Source organism: Passer domesticus, chromosome Z (genome assembly GCF_036417665.1).
Source record: "Passer domesticus isolate bPasDom1 chromosome Z, bPasDom1.hap1, whole genome shotgun sequence".
NCBI classification, from domain to species: domain Eukaryota; kingdom Metazoa; phylum Chordata; class Aves; order Passeriformes; family Passeridae; genus Passer; species Passer domesticus.
The window spans coordinates 54,632,215-54,638,134 of record NC_087512.1 but is presented as its reverse complement, the minus strand read 5'-3'; positions in this window follow the sequence as shown (position 1 = coordinate 54,638,134).

Below are 5,920 nucleotides of genomic sequence, written 5' to 3'. Positions count from 1 at the left end.
GCTCTCCCATTGTGACATTTAAACCATAGTTTAAGCTCTCCCATTGTGACATTTAAACCAGAGTACACTAAAAAGCAAATAAGGAACAAAATGGAAATAGCACACCACTCAAATTCCGGCTTTGAGCCATGTGTGGATCACTAATTTCCTCATAGGAGAAAATGCTTCATCATTACTATAGAAGCAGAAAAATAATACTCATTAATTTTACAACACTCTCTATCCTTTTCTTGCCTCTAGAAAGTAAGAGGCAGAAATCCTACGTCCCTTTGAGAAGCCACCAGATGGTTTATACCAAATCATAGACATCAATGATTTTTTTCAGTGTGCTGCTCCAGGATTCAATCAGGTGGTGAATAGGGAATGTTGACATTGGAAAGAACTGTTCAGACTGAGTTATGGCAACAGATTAACAAGGCATTTAATTAATCTGCTTAACATTACTGAGGGACAGTTAGACATTGTTATTGCTATTCTAGAGAGACACAAGGAGTAGGAGACAGGAAGGATTTGCCCAGAGCACCCCGCAAGTCAGTGGTGAAATTGTAATCAGAACTTGGAAACTCCTATAGTCCTGCTGCCAAGACCAAACAGCCTAATGAACAGCACTTTGCACTGGTTTGCATTTATAAGGTTGCTCCTTGCTCCAGATCTCTTGTTTTAAGGTTTTCTCTCTGCCACAGTAGGGCAAAAAAAAAGAATTGTTTTCTCATTGAGCATTTAAAATGCAGTGGACAAGCTGGTTGAAAGAAATCTTAATTTTACTTTCAATTAGAATAACATGACCTATTACACAGTGATAAAAGCGCTAACTTCCTCAGGGGTGATGAGGTAACCTGGCTAAGGCAAAATATCTGACCTTCAGACTGCTTGTTTATCGACTTGACAATTAGAAATTGGATTATTTTTACTAAACCAGGAGGATTCCTCTCCTTAAATACCTCCACAATATTTTTTCCAAAATAATAAATAAATCTTCATTACTGACTGTTACTTTAAAACAAACATAATGAAAATCATTCTGGTAATTTTCTGTTACTGTTGGTTAGAGAGAGCAATCTGGTTAAATTTAGCTAGCTTCAAGTTTGTTGCTCTGCAACTTAGTGTGTTCTAGGTGGAATTAGCTTTGTGTGAATCAGGGTTTTTTTTAAATTATTTGTGTTTGTTGGTTTTTTTTTCATTGCTATCAGACCCACATCCCTCCAGAAGTATTTTTCAGGAATGCGAGATTTCAATATCATTACTTACCCTTCACATTAGATTTAAATAAAGACAGTATTCATGCAAGAGGTCCTATTTCCCAACTGTTTTAAAACTTCTTTTCCCCTCCATGAAACATGAAGAGAATCACTATTTCACAGTAAGTCTATATAACATGCAAAAAAGATACAAGTTATGTGAAGTATGGCTACATTTGGGCTAGAGTTTTGACATTATTTGAATAAAGAAGTCTGGAGCATTTAATCTTGATTATAAAACCCTGAGGAATGCCCTGGGTGTTTCACCACATGCTAGGAGAGATGATGGTAGAAAACTGGCAGAAGTTATCTCTTCCCACCCAGTTTAACTGATTCAGACAGGGCAATTTTGTTGGAAGAGTCTGCTAGCAATCAATATGTCTCAGCTTGCTCTTATGTGCCTTGCTGAGAAGAGAAAGAGCTGTTGGAAAATAATCAAGACATGAAACTTTTTCTACTCCAGTTTAAAGCTTATGAAAGCAAATGATCTCCAAGGCACTAATCCTTTCACCTTGGTAAACATGCAACGAATCTAAATAGAAGAAAAACAGAATGACTCCTCCCTATTGCTTCTCCTTCTGCAACAGCACTGAATATTACAGGCTGCATAATAGTATCTGCCTTGCCAGTCCACTGCACCCATCCATAAGGCTCAAATCTGCAAATAAATAAACAATAAATAAGTAAATAAATAAGAAAGACCAAAAAAACTACTTTCAAGATAACAAAGGAAAAGGAAGAATATGCATTATCAGACACAAAACCAGCACTTTGCCCTATATGAACAAGTTTTACAAATATTAATCTTTTCTGGCAGCATCTTTGTTACAGCTAGTGACAGGAACCCATTCTCCTAATCTGCCTGTCTTTCTTGGCACTAATTCTACAAGTAAGTAGAAGAGCATGGCTTTGAATCACAAGCAACTTGAGATGTTACTTGTTCCTAAGTAATTATTTAGCAGAGTTTCCTTATTGGCCAAATATTCTTGTACATGATATAAACAAACCTGAGCCCTGAAGGCAATAAACAGAATCAGAATTTTTACGTGAGGTATTTGTTTACTTACTTAATAATATTAATGGATTATCAGTAATTTAATCTGGCATCTCACATGACACTATACCCCTCTGGAAACATATCATCAGGTCAAAGTAGAAAATTTTCTCTTTGTTCCCCTAAGGAGCAAACAGTGTCCCAAAAATAACATTTTGTCTATAGCTTCTTAAGGTTATAGTGAAACAAAAGAGTAGTGAAATTTACAAAAGCTCTAGTCAAGTATATTATACTTGGATTTTAATCAATAACACTGCATGTTTCTTTGCTGAAGATGTAGGTTAGCAAACCATCCCTGTCTGTCTTAGAAACAGTTTTCTAAGAGCTGCCAGTCCACTCTGCCCTTTTCTACATCCATCAATTTCTTAGGAAAGACAGCAAGATATCAGTTGTTTGCTGGCTAAATGATACACACCATGACCTGGTGCTCTGGCTTAAATCATCATGGGCTGACTGTGATGACAGGAAATTGAATCACAGAATCATAGGATGGTTTGGATTGAAAGGTACCTAAAAAAGCAGCTAATTCCAGCTCCCTACTATGGACAGGGATACCTTCTACTAGAGCAGGTTTTTCCAAGCTCCATGCAACACCACTTGCAGGTGGCATCTAGGCAGCTTGTGCTAGTTGTGCTAGCTTGTGCTCACCACCCTGACAGCTGAAGATCAGCCCCAAAAATTCAGCACCACGAACAAGAAACAGACATTACTGGATTAAGTGAAGATTAACTTGAAAGAAGTCATTGTCCAGTACTTTACATGATAGCTGATCTTGCATTTTTCTTCTCAGTATTGGTTTGTGGTAGAACACTGATTGTGACAGTTCAAGATAAATTTCTCTGCGCTTTAGCATCTTCCTTAAAAAAAAATCATATCTCTGAGGGAGAGAGAGGTGTTCCAGACCCGATAACTGATATCTATCTGATTCATATGAAGACAGAAAAATAATTATATTGATGTAGCAGGCCAAATTCAGCAAAATCCACCTAATGTATGGTAAGAGGCACTGCTCTGCATGAGACATATTCCAGTGAATAGATTTCCTCCTAATGCTCTGCCAACAGGGAGCCTGCAGGGGAGCAGTAGGAGCAAGCCTCTGTTTTCTGTCATGAGGCTGTGGTGAAGAGGATTTTCAGATGCTCTTTCCTGCTTCCCTTGCACCAGTCAAACCAACGCAAGGATTTCATTATCCCACTGGAATGGGACTGTGGCATAGAATATAAATAAAGAAAAAATAAATGGAGCGATTGCTAGTACAAGCACAGGATTATTGTCTAGGCAATGTCTTCAGTCCCTATGTATCCCATCTAGGCTGCAGTCAGATATGCCTGCCTCACATATTGTTCTCTCAGTGGCATTTCCATGATTAGTTTACTCTGGAGATTCAGTCAAGAAGCAAAGCCTGTTTCTTAAGAAATGTGTGGGAATTTGCCTCTTCAGACATTAAATAGGTTAAAATTAGCTGGTGCACAAAGTCAGTAGGAAGTTCTCTGTCTCATCTGAACTCCTTAACCTGGGGTAAGCCTGAGATCAGGAACGAGATTCTCCATTCATTTGCATTGCATATTTGGGTACCTAGCACAGGTCAGCACACAGCAGGGAAAACCTATCAGAAGACCAGCCATGTGATTGCAGGAGACAGTTTTTGGAACCCAGGACTCTGGATGCCCTGGATGGCTCAAAGACCCCTGTGGCTTTGAGCTTGACCCATGGAGTAAATTACCAACTTTATATGAAGAATTACAAGTCACAAAAGTTTAAGTAGCACAACAGTAGTTGTCACAGGGTAAAAGATAGACTTTTGAAGAATTTCACTACGGGGGTCTAAGGACAAGAGGGACGAATTTGGGTGTTGTCCTGTCCTTCTTCCTTCTTCTTCCTAGCCTCCATCTTCTTGGTGATGCTAGCACTTTGGGATTGATTTAGACTAGAAAGTCACTGTCTAACACAGGTGATAGGTATTGGGACACAACTGTAAATATCAAATACATGTAGTATGTAGTATAAAAGACCACACCAGCCCCATGGGCAGGGAGTGTGCCTCAGACCGACCTGCAGAACAGACCTTGGCAGGCTAGACAGAAAATGTTTTAGATAAGAAATAATAAACAACCTTGAGAATGACAGCCGAAGACATCTGATTGCTTCTCGGACAGCTGGGTTGTGGAAAAAAGATTTCTAACACACCTTGAAATGATCTCAACCAGAGAGGAAAACCTGAGAACAGTCACCAGTACCCTCCCGAGAAGTAGTATTTCAGGAGCCTCAGTGAACAAGACCTACAGCACAATCTCAGCCTCCCTAGCCAGCTTGGAATTTCTTCTTCTGTAAACCTTAATGCAGCACAGTAATGCAAACCTTATTGCTCCTCCACCTACATTGAAATAAAAGGAGCTAGACAAAGATATTCTGTGGGCAAAATGATAAAACAAGCCACTGGTAGTTTTTTACAACTAGTCAACTCTATCTGAATGTATATTTGAAAATATTTTCCTTGCTGTACGAGGGCATGAAACCACAACAAAGGTGCTCAGTATTTGCTTGTAAAGCATGTGTACACACAAAGAGCCCAAGAATCCCTCCATGTCATCTGAAATTCTGGAACTGTGCTTAATGCAATCTGCATGCTGAAATACCAAAGCATGCTTGGACTAGCTGAGAGAGGCAATTAGGACTTTCCTCACTTTATTGCTTCATCAAGCAACAAAGAGCTTCCCCCCACCCCCCAACCCCACCCCCGCAGAATGAAAATGCTCTCACTTAAAAAAATGTTGAATTTCATTGAATTCTGGAATTCGTTGAATTCCAGAAACCATTCATAAATGTCATCCAATCACCTGGTTTTGAGGGTGGGGGGTGGGGGGGGGGTAGCGGGAAGGAAGGTAAAGAAGGTAAAGAATCAGCTTTGGAACATGTAGAAGATTTGTCTACAACTCTTTGATAGGATAATATTCTATTATATTGCTACTATGATAATACCATTATGACAGTAAGCATAAGGGACTCCACCCATGATCTTACTTCAGGGTAGGCACTAACAGATAATTCTTTTAAGTGTAACAGTCACTGCTTGTAATGGTGAACCAAAAGGCTCTATTTTTCTTATTGTGTTTGGAGGAAGAAAAGGAGAAAAATGTTGCTCAAAGAACTGCATGAAAATGAATGTTTATTTTATGCTGAGATTTGATTATTTAGCTACAGCCGCATTTATTAAAATTTTCATCTATCGCATCACTATAACCTTGGAACTTTCATACAAAACACAGAAGTGTGGTACACCTACCGCAGTATTCTGTCTCCAGTGGCCATCATCAGAAGCATCGGAGGTAGGCAGCTGTTAAAATATCTCTGCCCATGACACAATATCTAGTTCACCCTCTCCCAGCAATTAAGGCTGTTTTCTACCCTTATACCCAAAGACAAACCCTGAAATGTAAGATTTCCTGTTAATAAAAAAAAGTTTCCAGGTTTTTAATTGTGGTTTATAGCCATATCAATTTAGTTATATCAATTAATCCCAAATTGTCTCTGATTTCTAGGTGCCAACAATAGCCCATTTTAATGAGAGCTAACTGCAAGACAGGAAGTATTTCTTTTTCTGTGCTAAATTTTCCATCTTTGGGGGACA